The following is a 19,381-nucleotide window of genomic DNA, read 5'->3' on the forward strand; positions in this document are numbered from 1 at the left end:
CTTTTGTATCCTAAAGCCGTTTTTCCGCAGAATAAAAAACCGTATTCTTTTATTTTTTTGCGTATTGTCCCTACACAATGTGTCGTTTCAATTCATGTCCTTCAAGCACTTCTGACATACTGTTATAAGCACTTTTGATGTTTCACGATCAAAGTTTTGGAGGGGTCTGTGTCCCACCTAAACGTTTTTCTTTTTTTTTTTTCAGGAAAATACTTTGAAGCCTACGACTTGGTCTTAAACACCATGATCAGAAGATTTGAGGACTATATTTTCTTTCTGCTGTAGGATATTTAACAGTTGCTGATTAATAATACTAATGTAAAATCTGTTCACATATCTCCAATTTAATCTAAATGTATTCAAAGGACATACATTTTGATATTTTAAAAGCACAGTTAAAAATACTTTCCTTGCTTCACCGAAGCAAAAATGATTCTTTAAACGTATGTTCTTTCTAGAACAGCTTCTCTTTATTGATAAAAATCGTAATTTCGCAGTTATTAAAAGCAATATTTCTGAGTCTAGACGTAGAAGAGAGGGGACCATGAGCATTAAAATGATGACAGAAATATAGTGAAATCTCAGTTTCAAATTTCATGTCTACCTTGAATCCAAATACCTGTGCCGTCATTTCCTTCAATGTTGAAAGGGGCCGAAATTTGCAATTGATCTAAATTTTTCGCTTATATAATCGTTAATTCCCACTATTTGTTCATAAAATTTTAAAGAAAAAAATGAAATGAAATCTTTAAGTGTTACGTCCCACGTTTATGCCGGTCAGGCTAAAGGAGACGGTGAGGATGAGAAATGAGTGAAATGGTGGAATGAAGAATGTGGGAGGAAACGGGAGAACCCCGAGAAAACACACGAGCACCGTGTTTCTCTATCACAAAGTCCACACGGCGCTAGCTGGCATCGAACATGGGGCCCCAACCACCGAAGATGAACGCTCTACCACTGAGCCACTGCGCCCCCAAAATTTTAAAGAAATATTAGTTACTAACAAGTAAAACTTCCGATGTGTAACACTTCGAATTTGATAAAGTTTGGCAGGGAGATATTACACATGAAATAAACGAATACGTGTTTCCTATTTTCTGCGGAAAATCAGTTTTAGGGTGCAAAGCCCCCACGCAAAATTTTGAAAGTTGACGCCCGAAAGGCAAAGAAAGTGAACAGAAGTAAACGAAATTTTACACACATATTGCAGACAAAATTAAGGAATAAGTGCTTCGTATTTTCCTAAAAAATACGGAGAGGTGGGGCACGGACCCCTCCAAAACTTTCATCACGAAATATTGAAAGTGTTAGTAACAGTATGTCAGATATGTGTAAAGGACATGAAAAATTGCAACGAAACTTCGTGTAAGAACAATGCGCAAAAAATTAAGGAATACGGTTTTTTTTTTGCGGAAAACCGGTATTAGGGGCAAAAATCCCTACCCACATTTTTTTTTTTAAATTGAGGCCCGAAAGGCCAGAGGAAGTCAACCGGAGTCAATGAAATTGTGCACAGATATTGTAGACATAAAATGAGGGAAAACGGGTTTCTTATTTTCTTGAAAAAATGAAAACCGTTTAGGTGGGACACAGACCCCTTTTAACTTTGATCGTGAAATATTAAAAGTGCTAATAACAGTATGTCAGAAGTGCTTGAAGGACATGAAAAATTGGAACATATTGTGTAGGGACAGTATGGAAAAAATAAACGAATACGGGTTTTCTATTTTCTGCGGAAAAAGGTTTTAGAGGCAAAAGCCACCATCGAAAATTTTGAAAATTGAGGCCGAAAGGCCAGAGGAAGTGAATTGAAGTGAATGAAATTGTGCATAGATACTGTAGACATAAAATTAGGGAATACAGGTTTCTTATTGTCCTGAAAAAAAAAAGACACCAGTTTAGGTGATACACAGACCCCTCCAAAAATGTGATCGTAAAATGTCAAAAGTGCTCATAACAGTATGTCACAAGTGCTTGAAGGACATGAAGAATTGGAACCACACATTGTTTAGGGACAATACGCAAAAAAAATAAACGAATACGGTTTCTTATTCTGTGGTAAAACGGTTTTAGGGTGACAAAAGCCCCACCCAAAATTTTGAAATTTGAGGCCCAAAACGCAAGAAGAACTGCACCGAATTGAATTACATTGTACAGAGATATTGTAGACGCAAAATGAGATAATTGGGTTTCGTATTATCCTGGAAAAAGCGGTTGAGTGAGGCACGGACATTCTAAACCGTTGATTACTAAATATCAAAATTGCAAACAAGTATACGTCAGACGTTCCTAAAGAATATTTAGAATTGCAACGAAACTTCGTATAAGGACAATTTCCAAAACAATAAATGAAACGTGTTTCACCTTTTGTGGAAAACACTGTTGGGGCCTAGGCCACATCAGAAAAGAAAGGAAATATTTTCGTAATAGCACAGGAAGGAGTGGACCGAAGCAAATAAAATTGTGTGTAGATATTATATACACCCTATGTAAAATAAACACTTTCGTATTTCTCAAATGTCCCTATCCATTTTGCTTCAAATTTGGGAGATCAAGAGCAAACTGGAAATACATCGACACGTGTTTTTGTTTATGCTCAAAAACATTGTAAGGGTTAAAAGTGATTCCTGAAATACTATTTTAAAAAACGCTATACTGTTTGTGCTTGTAGTTGATCTGAAAAATTTAAAGAAATCGGATGGAGAAACGACACATGTGAAACACGAAAGGCCATAGTTCATACACCCAATATCTACATACAATTTCATTCGCTTTCGTCCACCCCTCTCGCCACTCAAAGCCTCAAAGCCATCTTACCTCTACTTGTGCACATTTCATTCATTTCGGTCCACTTCTTCTTGCCTTTCTTGGTCAACTTTCAAATTTTTGAGTGGGAGCTTTTGCCCTCTAAAACCATTTATCCACAGAAAATAAAAAACGCTTATTCGTTTATTTTTTGCGTATTGTTCATACAAAAAGTTACGTTCAAATTCTTCATGTCCTTCACACACACCTGATATACTGTTATTAGTACTTTTGATATTTCTTGATCAAAGGTTTGAAGGGGCCCGTGCCCCACATAACCGTTTCTTACAGGAAGATACGAAACCCGTATTCCCTCAGTTTATATCTGCAATATCTGTGCAAAATTTCATTCACTTTGCTTCAGTTCTTCTTACCTTTCGGGAGTCAACTTTCAAAATTTTGGGGTGGGTTCTTTTGCCCCCTAAAACCGTTTTTCCGCAGAAAATAAAAAACAAGAGTATTCGTTTATTTTTGGCATATTGTCCATACACAATGTTATGTTGCAATTCTTCATGTCCTTTACACACATCTGACATGCTGTTACTAGCACTTTCAATATTTCGTGATCAAAGGTTTGGAGGGGTCGGTGCCCCAAACAACCCTTTTTTCCAGGAATATACTTAACCCGTATTCCCTCATTTTATGTCTACAATATCTGTGCACAACTTCATTCACTTTGGTTCACATCTTGTTGCCTTTCGGGCGTCAACTTTCAAAATTTTGGGTGGGGGATTTTGCCCCCTAAAACCGATTTTGCGCAGAAAATATAAAACAGTATATGTTTACTTTTTGCGTATTGTTCATACACAAAGTTATGTTGCAATTTTTCATGTCCTCAACACACATCTGACATACTGTTACTAGCACTTTTGATTTTACGTGATCATAGGTTTGGTGGGTTCGGTGCCCCACCCAACCGTTTTCTGAAGGATAATATGAACAACCGTATCCTCAGTTTACGTATGCAATATCTGTGCACAATTTCATTCAGTTCGGTTCACTTCTTCCTGCTTTCGGGCGTCAACATTCAAAATTTTAGGTAGGGATTTTGCCCCCTAAGACCGTTTTTTTTTTTAGAAAATCAAAATCCAACATTTATTTACTTTCTTGCGTATTGTCCATACAGAAAGTTATGTTGCAATTCTTCATGTCCTTACACACATCGGACATACTGTTACTAGCACTTTTGATATTTCGTCATCAAATAATTGGAGTGACCCGTGCCCCACCTAACCGTTTTTTTAGGAAAATACGAAAACCGTATAATCATTTCACCTATACAATGTCTGTGCAAAATTACGTTCACTTTAGTTCACTTCCTCTTAGCATTCAGCATCAACTTTCAAAATTTGTTTTTTTTTTTTTGCAACCTAAAAACCGTTTTTCTCAGAAAATAAAAAACAAACTTTATTCGTTTGTATTTGGTGTATTGTCCATACACAAAGTATGTTGCAATTCTTCATGTCCTTTACACACATCTGACATACTGTTACTAACACTTTCGATATTTCGTGATCAAATGTTTGGAGGGGTCGGTGCCCCAAACAACCCTTTTTTCAGGAATATACTAAACCCGTATTCCCTCATTTCATGTCTTTAATATCTGTGCAGAACTTCATTCACTTTGGTTCACTTCTTCCTGCCTTTCGGGCGTCAACATTCAAAATTTTGGTTAGAGTTTTGTCTCCTAAAACAGTTTTTTTTTAGAAAATAAAAACAAGTATATATTTAATTTTTGCGTATTGTCCATACACAAAGATTCGTTGCAATTCTTCATGTCCTTTACACACATCTGACATACTGTTAGTAGCAGTTTTTATGTTTCGTGATCAAGGGTTTGGAGTGGTCGGTGCCCCACCCAACCGTTTTCTCCCGAAAAATTCGAAAAACCGTATCCTCGTTTTCCGTGTGCTATATCTGTTCAAAATTTCATTCACTTTTGTTCACTTCTTCCTGCCTTTGGGGCCTCAATTTTCAAAATTTTTGGTGGAGGATTTAGACCCTAAAAATATTTTACCTCAAAACATAAAAAACCCGTATTCGTTTATTTTTCCGTATTGTCCATACACAAAGTTACGTTGCAATTATTCATATCCTTTACACACATCTGTCATACTGCTTTTAGCACTTTTGATATTTCGTCATCAAATGTTTGGAGGGCCCGTGCCCGACCTAACCATCTTTTTTAGGAAAATACGAGACAGTATTCCTTCATTCTATGTCTACAAAATCTGTGCAAAACTTCATTCACTGCGGTTCACTTTTTCTTGCCCTTCGGGCGTCAACTACCAAAATTTTGGGCTGGGTTCTTTTGAACCTAAAACCATTTTTCCGCAGAAAATAAAAAAAACAGTATTCCTTTATTGTTTGCGTATTGTAAATACAAAAAGTTTCGTTGCAATTCTTCATGTCCTTTACACACATCTGACATATTGATACGAGCACTTTTGATATTTCGTGATCAAATTTTTGGAGGGGTTCGTGGCCCACACAACCGTTTCCCCCAGGAAAATACGAAACCCGTATCTTCATTTACGTATGAAACATCTGTGCACAATTTCATTTACTTCGGTTTACCTCTTCTTGCCTTCCGGGCGTCAACTCTCAAATTTTTGTATGGGGCTTTTTAAGCCTAAAATCTTTTCTCCGGAGAACATAGAAACATATTCATTTTTGTTTTTGTGTATTGTCCATACACGAAGTTATGTTGCAATTTTTCATGTCCTTTACACACATCTGAAATACTGTTACTTTTGATTATTCGTGATCAAATGTTTGGAGGGATCTGTGCCCCACCCAACCCTTTTCTCCAGGAAAATTCGAAACCCGTGTAATCATTACACGAGTTCAATATCTGTGCATAATTTCATTCACTTCGGTTTACTTCTTCTTGCCTTTCGGAAGTCAACTTTCAAAATTTTGGGTTTGGGCTCTTTCCTCCAAAAACCATTTTTCCGCAGAACATAAAAAACTCGTATTCGTTTATTTTTGGCGTATTGTTCATACACAAAGTTTCGTTGCAATTCTTCACGTCCTTTATACACATCTGACATACTGTTGCTAGCACTTTCGATATTTCGTGATCAAAGGTTTGGAGGGGTCTGGGACCCACCCAACACTCTTTTCCAGGAGTATACGAAAGCCGTATTCCCTTTATGTCTACAATATCTGCGCACAATTTCATTCACTTTGGTTCAATTCCTTTTGCCTTTCAGGTGTCAACTTTCAAAATTTTGGTTGGGGGATTTTGCCCCCTAAAAGCGTTTTTCCGTAGGGAAAAACAGTATTTGTTTATTTTTTGAGTATTGTCCAAACAGAAAGTTATGTTGCAATTCTTCATGTCCTTAACACACATCTGACAGTGTTACTAGCACTTTTGATTTTTCGTGATCAAAGGTTAGAAGGATTCGGTGCCCCACCCAACCGTTTTCTGAAGGGAAATACGAAAACCCGCATCCTCAGTTTACGTCTGCAATGTCTGTACACAATTTCATTCACTCCGGTTCACTTCTTCTTTTCACGTCAACTTTCAAAATTTTAGTTGGGGTCTTTTTCCACCTAAAACTGTTTTTACGCAGAACATAAATCCGTATTTGTTTATTCTTGGCGTATTGTTCATACACAAAGTTATGTTGCAATTCTTCATGTGCTTTACACACATCTGACATACTGTTACTAGGACTTTTGATATTTCGTGATCAAAGATTTGGAGGGTTCTTTGCTCCACCCAACCCCTTTTTGCAGGAGTATACGAAACCCGTTTTTTTTTTGTTGTTGTCATTTTACGTCTACAATATCTATGCACAATTTTATTCACTTTGGTTCACTTGCTTTTGCCTTTCTGGTGTCAACTTTCAAAATTTTGGTTGGGGGATTTGGCCCCTAAAATGTTTTTTCCTCAGAACATAAAAAACCCGTGTTCGTTTATTTTTGCGTATTGTCCATACATAAAATTATGTTGCAATTCTCTTTGTCCTTTACAAACATCTGACATAGTGTTACTAGCACTTTTGATATTTTGTAATAGAAGTTTGGGGGCTTCGTGTCCCACCCAACCGTTTTTTCCAGGAAAATACGAAACCCATTTTTTGTCATTTTACGTCTACAATATCGCACAATATCGTTTACTTCGGTTCACTTCTTTTTGCCTTTCGGGTGTCAACTTTTAAAATTTTGATCGGGGCTTTTATATTAAAATTTTGCATTATATAACTCTTTTTCTTTTTTATGATATTCTTTTTTGGGGGTGAAGGAGAGAAATGGTTTCCTCTGATATTTGTTTCTTGCCATTCATCTTGTTTGAACTGCTTAAGTAAGATCATTTTGTAACTTTTGATGTGATCCAAATCTGTTACGATAATAAAATTGTCATTCTTAATAATTTGTTTTATTCTCTTATTTGCAGTTTGCCACACTGATATATTTGTTACAAAATTGAGGTTTGGTCCAACGCCTTTGGAATTCGCAACCAACCAAAGCGCCGAGATTTTTGGGTTGCCTGCTATTGCAGGAAAAGGAGAATTGCAAGTGGTAATGCACTTTTGGAGTCGTGTATACAAGAATGTCATAACTCTCGCAATATTCTGGTACACAACGTACTTATATTTATTACAATACTATGAAAGTAAATTAACATTCAAAATATACCACGTATTCCTTCGTGTTGGATTGCCTGCAGCCATCTTCCACCCAGTTCCTCCATTCCATTTTGATACCGTGTCTTGTCCTTAGAGGTAAAGAAATCCATCAATAATGTTTCCATCTCCTGCTGACTGGTGAAACATCGTGATTTCAGGAAGTAGCCTATATCATGGACCAAAACATGTAGTAATCCGAAGGGGCAAGGTCAGGACTATAAGGTGGCTGTTGCATAATTTTAATGATATCGAGTTCTCTAATATTTTTGTGCGTTTTTCGAACTTAATGTGATTTTGCTTTATCCTTTTGGGCTACACATTGGTTCACGAATGTAGGATATATTTGCTGTTGTACAGCATACACCCGCTCCAACTGTCTGGAATAAAGTTTGGTATTGATGGTTCGTCCATTACGAACAAACTCAAAGTGAATTACTCCCTCATAGTTTCAGCACACATAGAGGAAGACTTTACTCTCGAAACTGCCCTGTTTGGTGACCGGTTCTTGAAGTTGACTGTTGCATAACCACTGTTTTTGACACATTTGCACACTCGAAAGAAAAAATACATCCACTTTTCGTTGTATATGACAATTTGTTTCAGGAAACGTACATTACGCAGGTCTGTAGCAGTTGTCGGCATACATGCATTCTCTTCTAGACCTGAGCTGGGATCAACTTTTGTGACACAATGCGGTAGCTCTTGATGATTTTCCTGAGTTCGTGGAGCGTTATGCCCAAGTTGGAACTCATACAGTAATGCATCACTGCTATTAAAAGTGACTGAAGATACAGCACGAAGTAGCGGCCCCCATGTTAAATAGTCCACTTGCCATACTACCTCTTGGGCCAATTTGACCTTGTACTTAAGGTGGATCGCATGGTATAAACGCCCCTGCTGTTTGGGTTGTGAAATATTGCAAGACTTATGAAACCGCTTTGTATTTCCTTACATCTCCGTTATTGTTTTCCGACTACCTTATTCAGTTCTATGTAGTCCATTTGCTTTGTGCTATTTCTCCCTTCTTTCGTTGTTTCTCTCTTCTTCATAGAGTTCTTGTATCTTCTAAAATCTTGCTTTCTAAACTCTGTTTTCCGCACTATTTCTCCTATTATCTTAGTTACACTCATTTCTACAATCGATATCCTCTTGATCTTCTTTCTTCTAAGATGTTAAATCGGTACTTCAGTTCTGGTTGTAGCTACTAAATTCACAGATATTGGTTTTTGTTTGGTTAAAGGCTCTGAAGACCCGGATTCCATTTTCAATAGAAGTTCATGTGGTTCGAATCCTACGTTAAACTGTAGATTCGTCCCATACTCAAATCAGATATCAAAATCAAAAATCCTTCGATAACTTTTTTCCCCTTTGACCAGCTGTTTAAATTTGCCCTTACCATCTTGTGTTCGTTAGAGATTTTAGAAGTTATTCAAAATTGATGCATCTTGAACGATTAGTTGTTGTTGTTGTTGTTGGTGGTGGTGGTGGTGTTTATTATTATTATTATTATTATTATTATTATTATTATTATTATTATTATTATTATTATTATTATTATTATTATTATTATTATTATTATTATTATTATTTAGAACATAAACTATTTCGTTTCTAGCCTCTTTTTTCACATCCATTTTTTTGTCGTTCTATTTCTGAAAATGTCCTCATAACAGCAACGCCTAAGTTTTCTACTTTAGACATATGCAGCTTAGTTTGTTACATTATGAATATTGTGTTTTGATTAGTGTAATACATTTTAATATTGTTATAAATACCTTTTTATATAGTACTGTTTATTTTATCATTATTTTATAGTTTTTATGATATTTTCATTCATCTTATGTTTTGCTGGAGAATTTAATTCCCTTTTCTTTTTGGATTTATTTACACTCTTATTTTTGTTAGTTTTTGGCCAAGCAATCCATGTGTAAGCTCAGTACTGACTTCTGTGTCTTCTAGCATAGTGACAGAAGTATAGGCCCGGAGTTAGTGTCCTCATTAATCACCAGTTAATCAATCAATCAATTTTAACTTTATAGATATTTGGGTACGTATTGATTTTTTTTTTTACGTATACTTTGCAGCAAAGTTTCTTTTTAATTATTAAGAGAGCCATATTCGTAATTTTTCAACAAATTTTTATACTAGTTTAAAAATGTAATTCAATGTTAAATAAGGAAAAATATTTAACGGGCAGTAAAAGTATTCACGATTAAATTACTTAATTGTTCTGGAGTATTTTAATTGCATTCAGATGTTTAGTTTCATCGAATAGAGTTTGGCTGATATAAAAGCATTCTGACTAATTGGCTGAAGACCATAAATTTCGATATGCTAAACTATACGCATTATTGCTGCTGAAAACATATTATCTCCGTTCCATTGCATAATAGGACAAATTGCTATTGAGAATCATCCAGTATCACGCCCCTATTCATTTTGTGAAATGAAATTCCACACTGAATTAGATATTTCAGTGCGTTCGTGCTGTGTGGGTGTTTAGAGAGCATTTTGAATTTCTCTCATCAGTATGGTTAATAATGTAGGATAATGATTATCGTAGACTATTAAAAATTGTGTGTTGTTTTCAGTGATTTAAAAGTATCGAAAATAATATGTTTCGTGATATTTAAATGTAGTTAACTACTGAGTTTCTTCTGGCTATTATGTTGTTTCTATTTTCATTTTTTTTAAATATTAAAAATAAAACGGCAACTCGTTTTATGTCCCGTATCGTTTTCTAACGAACTTATAGTAAGATGTTAATATTAGGCAAAGTATTATTTCATATTTTATTTTAAATGTATTTATAAAAGAAAGCTTCCTTTTCCTGAAAACGGATTTTTCCAATGTTATTCCACATAGGGCCTATATTTAAATAAAATGATATCTGTTTTACGTTCCTTGATATATTCTGTGGGCTAAACGACACGTATGATTAATGAAAGTAAGCAATTGTGAAAAGAATTTACGGAATGAGAGTGTGAAGGTGGAACGGGAAATCAAATGTTTAGACGTTTACTTCGCCAAAGAGATCAGGTCCATAATTGCTGTAGCCAAAGAGACATTCAATAAGATAAAAATCACTCCTAACTAGCAGGATTAACATTGATCTAGGGAAGAAACTGGTTAAGTACTTTCTATATATGGAGTACTACAATATATGGTTTGGAGATTTGAACATTAAGAAAGTTAGAAAAGAAATGATTAGAAAGCTTCGAAATGTGGTGTTGGAAGAAGATGAAAAATAAAATGGACAGAAAGAGTAACAAACGAAGATGTTTCGAAACGGATAACAGATAATAAGATGTTTTCAGCCAACATCCTTCGTAAGGCCAATTGCAGAGATGGAGTGGGTCAGTGGGTCATGTGGGTCATGTTTTCTGAGTGGGTCAGTGGGTTGTGGGTCAACAGCATGTGACCCACCGTGACCCACTTCGACCCACCGACTCAGTATGATCTACCGACCCTCTCTGCTCACTGCATTGTAGACAGTATCTTCTGAAGACTGGTAAATTTGTCTCCGTTTTACTTTCAAGATCTTCATTTCCCTTTCTTTTCCACTTGTTTCTGTCTATTTACTTGAGGTGAGTATATCTAACCAAGTGAAAAAAGAACTTCAGGCACTTTTGGATATTGATATTCTTAATAGTAATAATAGCAATAGGACTTACACTACAATTTGTCTTTCGAGACCTGTGAGTTTTTAGAGCTAACTACTGGAAAAAATACATTTTTGAATCACTGTAATATATAAATTATAAAAATTGGATGTAACTATGTGTGCCTGATCATCACGGTCAAATTGCAAAGTCAAATGAAATTACTTTTGGTATATAGTTAGGCTTTAATCCAAATTGGGATGTTAAATTGCTTTCATTATAATGCATAATATCCTAAGGAGGTAGTGAGGATCCGAATTTTTGCGAAAAAAAAATGAGTATCTCGCAAGCCGTTAAACTTACAGAGCTCAAATTCAGTGTATTAACTCTTTATTGAAAATAAACAGAATGTGTCCTAGCATTTTTTTAAATTCTCCTTTATGTGGGGGGGGGGGCACTTTCTATATATGGAAAATTGGTAGTGAGTTGGTTTGTAAAAATGATCGAAAACGATCGATGTTATTTCAGAAAAAAAATCAGAAACAAAAAATACAGTGCTTGGCTTCATATATCCATTGCTTTCTGTTATAATAATTGCTGAAGCTTATGTTTATTATATGGAGCGCTTACAGCACAGGGCAATCAACCCATAAAGTTGTGAGAAAAATAGGCATAACATTTGTACTAAGCTTAATTATACGGAAATTTAAAGTTTGGATTGTACGCATAATTGTATGGAAAATTTTACTCTTTTTTTTTTCCTTTACGTTGGTCTACTTACTTTGATTTGGAACTTTGAAATTTCATCCTTTTTTCCACTGAAAAGTATTGATAATTCAACAAGGAAATAATTATACTATGATAATTTAATTGAAATTCATCGTAATTTGGCACATGGTAAACAGCAGTGTGGTACCGGTAATTGAAGTTGAAGAAGGAGGGAAATTCCCATTCACGTCTGAATACTTTCCAGAAACCTCGTTCCCTTTCGCTTTCTAGACGGGGGAGGGAACTTGGTAATGGTATCAAACCTTCATGTGTAATTATAAAAATTAAATTTATAAACAAATAAGAAATCATCAGTTTATCAGGCTTTAATTGATAATTTATTCACAAGATTCCCTATCAAAGGCGTGGTAGATGAAGTTTCTGTTCTACATGGGTCGACATTGCCAACTGACATGGTCGATATGGAAAAGATGTTGCATGGTAATACAGAGATGATACTTCTTGCTGAGTATTTCAAAACTGACCGAGAAAAATCGTTATCAGACTTAAGTCTAACAAGTAGATTGTCAATGAGAAGTTGCAGAAATCGGGTAGAAGTATTATCAATTTCCACGACAGAGTGCGAATGGGGATTACCCCTTATGAATTTACAGATGACTGATAGAAATAGATTAAGTGCTCAAAAAATGTCTAACTTGTTGCTCATCAATGTTAATGGCCCACCGCTAGACAAGTTCAAAGTAGACGAGCTAGTTATTTCTTGGCTGAAGGATGGACATCATTCCACTGCGGATGATTTACCACCAAAAAGTTACCAACAGGAAATAAATCCGATTTCAGATTTGTTTTAAGGTGAAAAATTACGAGTTACGGAAAATGTATACTTGTATTACTAATGGCTTATTTGTGTTATTCAACTTTGTACCTACTTTTTAGTAAGTCTCTTCTTTGCTTTAGGTAAACTACTTTTGAATAAATATTCATAATAATAGCAATTATGCATATTTGTAACTTAAGTTTAACGTGGTGTTTTAGTGATTACACAAATTACAATTATGAGCATACTTTATGGAGATGCTCTCACATACGGTACCCGAGCACCTTTATACCCTATGAACAACTGATTTTTCAAATCTTTTGTGAGAAAAATACTGTGAACTGAGAAACCATACCCTTTCCCATATTGTACAGGGGTATTTTCCTGCGAATAGAAGTTTCTTGTGGAATGCGTTCAGAAATTAACACTTGCAAGAATACTATCTTAGTACAAGTATATTTTAGGCACACACTAATTTCCCCCACCTCAAACTGTTTCAATTTCCTCACTGAGAAACACTTTACCATTTTATATCGTAAAGGTCAGATCCACTGTTATTCTAACAGAGTGGTGCTTGAGCGATTGACTAGAAATTCAAACTCCGATTAGTGACAATTTCACAGTCTTGTTTTATTACAAGTGTAAACTCTTTAGTCAGTTCAGAAGAGGCCGTGGATCGTGTTCATAGTTGATGACGATGGATTTTGGTGAGTCAGAGTAGGTCACTGTGGATGAGAGTGGTTCATGGTGGGTTGTGGGTCACGGTGGGTGGTGGGTCAGAGTGGCTCACCGTGGGTCGTGGGTCATGGTGGGTGGTGGGTCAGTGGGTCGTGGGTCACGGTGGTATGTGGGTCAGTGGGTCAAGTTTTCATAGACCCACGCCAACTCTGGCCAATTGGATTGGACACATCTTGCGAAGAAGTTGTCCTCTTCATAACGCCATAGAAGGAAAGATGGAAGGAAGTCGAGGAGTGTAAAGAAGAGAACACACTGAACTGATGATTTGAAAAATGGAAGAAAATGTTGTGAATTAAAAGAGAAAGTTGAAGTTCGAAAAATGTGGAAGCAACTTTTCCAGACCGGAACGTTAGCAAGAAAGAAAAACCTCAATAGTTCCAGGACTTGGCGACATAAAGAACACTTACTACTACTACTACTACTAAATAATAATTGTAATATAATATAATATAATAATGAATAGTATTGTTAAATGCAGTAAATAACGGCAATCTGTTTTTATGAACTGTTTTGTGAATTTGATATATGATAAATTGGATTGCTATAAATACATACAAAGCTAAACTACTAGTTTTTTTTTTTTTTTTAAGTTTCAAATTTGAAAAGTTAAGGTTTCGTAGAAAATTTTATATTTCTTTTTTTTTATGATTGCTAAGTTTCAATACTAAAATATTTTTTGGGCCAGCTTTCCATATAGAAAAGAACCATCTAGATCCATTAAATTTGATACACAGATACATCTTCACCAGGTCTAATCTCATATGAAGCTTTTTTTTTCTATTTTCAGCTCGGAGGAATTCTCAAATGTTATATACATTTCTTCTCTGGTTATTTCTAAAAGCGCCTTGCTTATGTGCAATCCAAGTTACCTCTCTGTTATGCGGGTTTACATAACAGCATGTTTCAAATATAATGGCAGTGAAACGATTGTGGAAAATTCTTTTAAGAGCATTCTTCTTCCTCTCTTTTCATTCAGGTTTTGAATTAAGGTCTGGCAAATGCTCACGATATTTGAGTCTGTCCCGTTATAAAAATCTAATGTTATCGAGACGCGACCAGATGTGAGCACTGTCCCTTCTCGTGAGCAACACTAAAAATATTCCACATTACTCCTTACATTTCTCAAGGCTTTCGCTTTCCAGTCTAATTAACCGTGATTTCAAAACGAGCTCAAACGAGCGAGCCATTTATCAAACTCGACTCGAAAATCGTTCTCAAAAACAGTGACTCGACTCGAGAAAATTACCTTTGACTCGAATCTAATTGGTGTCGAGTTTTAACTCGACTCGTGCCTATCCTTATTTGAAACTAATAGATAAGAAATAGATAAAATTTTGTAACATGTAGGCCTAAATATCAACAGGGACATTATTTGGCATATCCTGCAATACCACCTGATTAACAATGTTGTCTACACAACATAAAGTTGGGGGCACGGTGGCTCAGTGGTAGAGCGTTCACCTGCCTTGCTTGGGGTCCCTGATTCGGTCCCAGCTCGCACCGTGTGAATTTTGTGATGAACAAACACTGTGCTCGTGAGTTTTCTCGGGGTACTCCCGTTTCCTACCACTTTCTTCATTCCGCGATTTCATTAATTTCTCATTATCACCGTCTCTTTTAGCCTAACCAGCATAACCGTGGAACGTAAAACTTAAAGATTTCCAACATAAAATTGTATTCTTTGAATTGCAGTACATCAGTTTACTACATACCTTGAATCTACATGTTAACGAAAACTTATAGTGGCATATTCATTATTCAGTGCTATAAACTATGGTATCACAAACATCCGTAAATATCAGGGGCGTCCGAAGAATATTTTCTAGGGAGGGCCCATCTCCATGGTTACTATATTACGACTGGTATTTAATATACGTGGTTTGCTATATTACGTATACATTTTCATGAGCCAGAGGTGGGGGGGGGCGCGGGCTCCACCCTGCCCTCCCCTTCGGGCGCCCATGGTAGATATGCAGCGTGATTACCACTATGCGGTGTTAGTTCAATAGACCCTGCGGTGTTGGCGTTTAACACAAGGAACGTGTTACATCTTTAACACACAACCGGTATTGAGCGGTGTTAAATTCGGATGTGTGTTAGTATTTTCGGTGTTGATTCGACACCATGTCAGGGTCGGTAGTATGGAGAAAAGTGTTGAATGTTACTTGTTTCGGTGTTGCACCAACACGAAGAAAGTAACACAGTGTGTAGTGTGTTAATTATTTTGTGTTAATATTACACCATGTTAATTATCAATATAACACAGTCTCCGTGTTACTTCAACATCATTTTCTTATTATTTCAACACACAATCTGTGTCATAATTCGAGGTCAAAGCCGTGTAAGTAACACCGTTTTGGTATTAATTCAACACTCCCTGTGTTAAAATTCAAGGTCAGACCACCAGATTAACACCGTTTTTGGTGTTAGTTCGACTTCACTTCTGTGCTACTACACCACCTATTTCGGTGTTGAAATAACTTAGTGTGTAGTGTTGATGTATCAATTTTTCTGTGTTGGAAAGCCATGTGGTGTGCATGCTTATCCTTACCGAAGATTCTAATTTTAAAATAGGAAGATCCTAATTCTAGTAAACTTCAGAACACTTCATATAGAAAATCTTTATAAAAATTTTGTCGTCCTCCCCAACATTTATTGTGAAGTATTTCTTGATGTTGCGAAACACAACTTTCACCAATATCTTGTTTAAGAATTATAGGAAACTTTTACCTATATCCTTATAATATGTTTGCCTCTTAATCGTGATTCTACTTGTTTTCTGCCATTTTTTGAAGCACAGGCGCCGGTGTTGACTCGTGAGCTCTAGTGCAGTGTAGAAGTGACACAGTAATACGATGTTGTTTCTCGCTGTTGACATATTTCTTCAGAAACATTATGTAAAACAATTAAATATATCGCGCGGTTTGCATGTTGAAATTTTGCGTATACCTGGATTTGTTTAAGTATTTCTTTCTACTGTGTTTGACTGTAGCTTCAATTCATAACCCTTTATAATTAAATGCTCAAGATATTTGGCAATCACTCAGAAAACAACACCGAAGATTCTACGCTTATGTTAATTTAACACACACGTTGTGTGTCATTTCAACTACCGGGATTTGACAAACAACTCTAAATGGAGAGTGAGTTGTTCTAACCATCTGTTGTGTTATAATTTAACACAAATGTGTTAACACATAGGCATGTCGTTTAAATAACACAACGATTTTTTACAGTGTACGCTGATAAGGGCCACTATCAACAGTTTCTGGAACTCGAAATAGGGCCTGTTGAAATTGAGCTTTTTCGCAATTTTGGACAATCCTACCTCTGAAACTATGCATTTTTTTCGCCATAGTTTCATATAAACTTTTTCCTTTACTTTGATGTGAGGAATCAACTCTTACAGTTTGTCGGTATAGTTTATTAACACCCTGTATATATAAACGTGCATTATTAGATGTAACAAGAAATAAATACGTACTATATGTTTTATGTGCTAACCTACTATAGAATTATTTCAGCTTATTCAATTTACCTGAAATTTTGACGTAGCCAATTTGCAGACGTACCATATTCTATTGTTCGTACCTCATTCGTAACTTAATTATAATATTTTTGTTTTCCCTTGTTTTGTACCTGTTTTGTCGTAAATGTTACTGTTGATCGAAGTTTACCTTTTTCGTCTTGTTTCTCTATGATTAGAGACAGAGATAAACTAACTAAACCATGATAAAGCCGATATGCATGTTGCAAATGACATATATATATTTACACACAGCAACTTCCACTGGCTTCGCTATCAAGGGTTTGTGAAAGGCGCGGTTTGGCTTTAATGTTTCCCGAAGCTGTAGTGGAAAAATATGTTTTTACCGAATACCTGCAGCGACTGGAAACTTCGAGACTTTGAATTTAATGTTTCCTCGAGCTGAGAGCGTTCTCCAAGGTTGAAAGTCTTCTAGCAACCCTTATTTGCGCAACCCATATACAAAGAGGAAAAAAAAGGGGGAAATCAGAAATCCCATAATCTTTCACTCTTTGTCTCCTGTTAGAAGTTATAATCAAGTAATGCGTAGTTACCGCCTTTCTATTCTCCTGCTCTTAATATATAAACTTTTAGAGAGACGCTTCGCCACAAAATCTTTTCATTACCTGTTCGTTCTCTCAAACTAAATGCATTTTCGTTTACTGAAAAGCCGGAAGGAGAGGATGAGGGAACGAACTACTTATAACATTGCTTTAGACTTGATCTTAATCGCATTTCTCCAAGTTCTATTACAACTTCCTCTCTGAATGCAATACGTAATTAAGAGAGTTTAAGTCGCCTGTCAGCTTAGAAACTAAAAAAAAAAAAAAAGTTGTGTAAAACGACAGCGAGAAGGAAGCCTGCCTTTTCAGAAATTTCTGAAACTCGAAGGGAGGTTAAAAAAAAAGTTCAGAACGGATTTCTTTTTAAAAAATCTTACTTAAAATGTCTTCTTGTTCATTGATAGGAAAATCTAACAGAGCGAAGGGGAATACAGCTACAAGTAATCGATTTTTGTTGGTTCTTCTTTTGTTTTTGATTTCTGATTGTTCAAACTTCACTTTTTTGCCTTTCGGGGAACGAGTGACCTATTGAAATCTAACAATCAAAAATCACACTATACGAGTAACTTAGAGATTAAATTTTTACTGTGCCAATGTTCTTTACTAATAAGAAAAGTTCATATTATGTGACTCTTTCCACGATGTTTGAAGATTATATAGCTCGTAACTCTAAGTAATTGATTGATTGATTTGTTTGTCTTATTTATAATAATCATCAAGTACTTTGATATCAAGGCACAAATTAAGAGACTTTTATATTTCAAAAGCCTCAACAGAAAATTTCGTTTTGAAATAGCAGTAATGGTTCATTCCATTCATCAATTGTAGTTTTACATTCTCTTTCTTTTTTACCTTTTACCATACTTTACATCACGTTGCTTACGGTATAATTTCTTCTCACACTCCCTATCCGGTGGGCTGATTTCGGTCGGGGACCCTATTAAAATTTGAATGCATTATAGTAGGTCGGATTCCACTTTAAATTGTAGATCTACATCTCGCAGAGCCCCGGTGACGAAAAGGAGCGTTAAATTTTAACAGTCAAACATGATTATGTCCCAAGCATAAACGAAAGAGACCAATTTACATGGAATTTAGCGCAACCATCAGTAGTGCTGTGTTACATGTACCATTAGCAGCTGTTAACAGGATTATCGTGAGGTCCTAACAAGAACGGAGAGAGATGCGTAGATTCAATACCTGGCCGACTGGAACCTAAGCCACGTCTGAAAAATATGAACTTCAGAAGTGCAAGAACCCACCCGTTCAAATTCGCCAATGAAAATCGCAGCCGTGGTTAACAGGTTAACATAAACAGTCCAAGAGTACAGGGAATGTATCGACGACTTTCCAAAAACAAGCATCTGCGTATAAAACTATAAATGACATTCAGATATAATTGAGGTCCACCAATTGCAACAAGCCACAAAACTTTTGGAATCATGTTGCATTCTTCGATGAAAGCCAATTTTGCCCATCGTCAAGCAGCGGTTGACGGAAATGGTCGAGAAACCACGATTCACCATAATTAAATCATTGTACGGTTAAATACAGCGGTATTAGAGTCAAGTGTGGGTTGTAATTTGGAAAAGTTGTGGTAACCTATTTTTTTTCCGATAGGTACATCAGTACCACGCTATGCAAGGAGATATTGGACGTCGGGTTGCTACCCTTCTTTGAAATAAACAAGCTGTTGCAGAATGACGACATGGATGATGGGGTACCATGTCATAGGGGAAGCTGACTACCCATTGGAAGAAGCAAAATTGGACTTAAATATCTACTGTGGTCTGACCGGACTTCAATATTATAAAAAATGTTTGGAACTTCTACAACTAATGTCCACATTTTACTTTACAAAATATGTCTTTATTCCTAATAATTATGACTTCTTCACGTAACATTCATTATAATATTTAGATTATCTTCAAGTAGTAATATAGTCTCTTTCTCAATTACACAAA

The 19,381-nt window shown here is 35.9% G+C and overlaps 1 protein-coding gene across 5 annotated transcripts in view; it reads left to right on the forward strand.

Annotated features, from left to right (window-relative positions):
* Positions 1–19,381, forward strand: part of LOC145677401 (sodium channel protein 60E-like) — an 861,846-nt gene that overhangs the window by 699,728 nt on the left and 142,737 nt on the right. The window lies entirely within an intron of this gene.

Source organism: Thermobia domestica, chromosome 2 (genome assembly GCF_964235325.1).
Source record: "Thermobia domestica chromosome 2, izTheDome1.hap1.1, whole genome shotgun sequence".
Classification (NCBI taxonomy): domain Eukaryota; kingdom Metazoa; phylum Arthropoda; class Insecta; order Zygentoma; family Lepismatidae; genus Thermobia; species Thermobia domestica.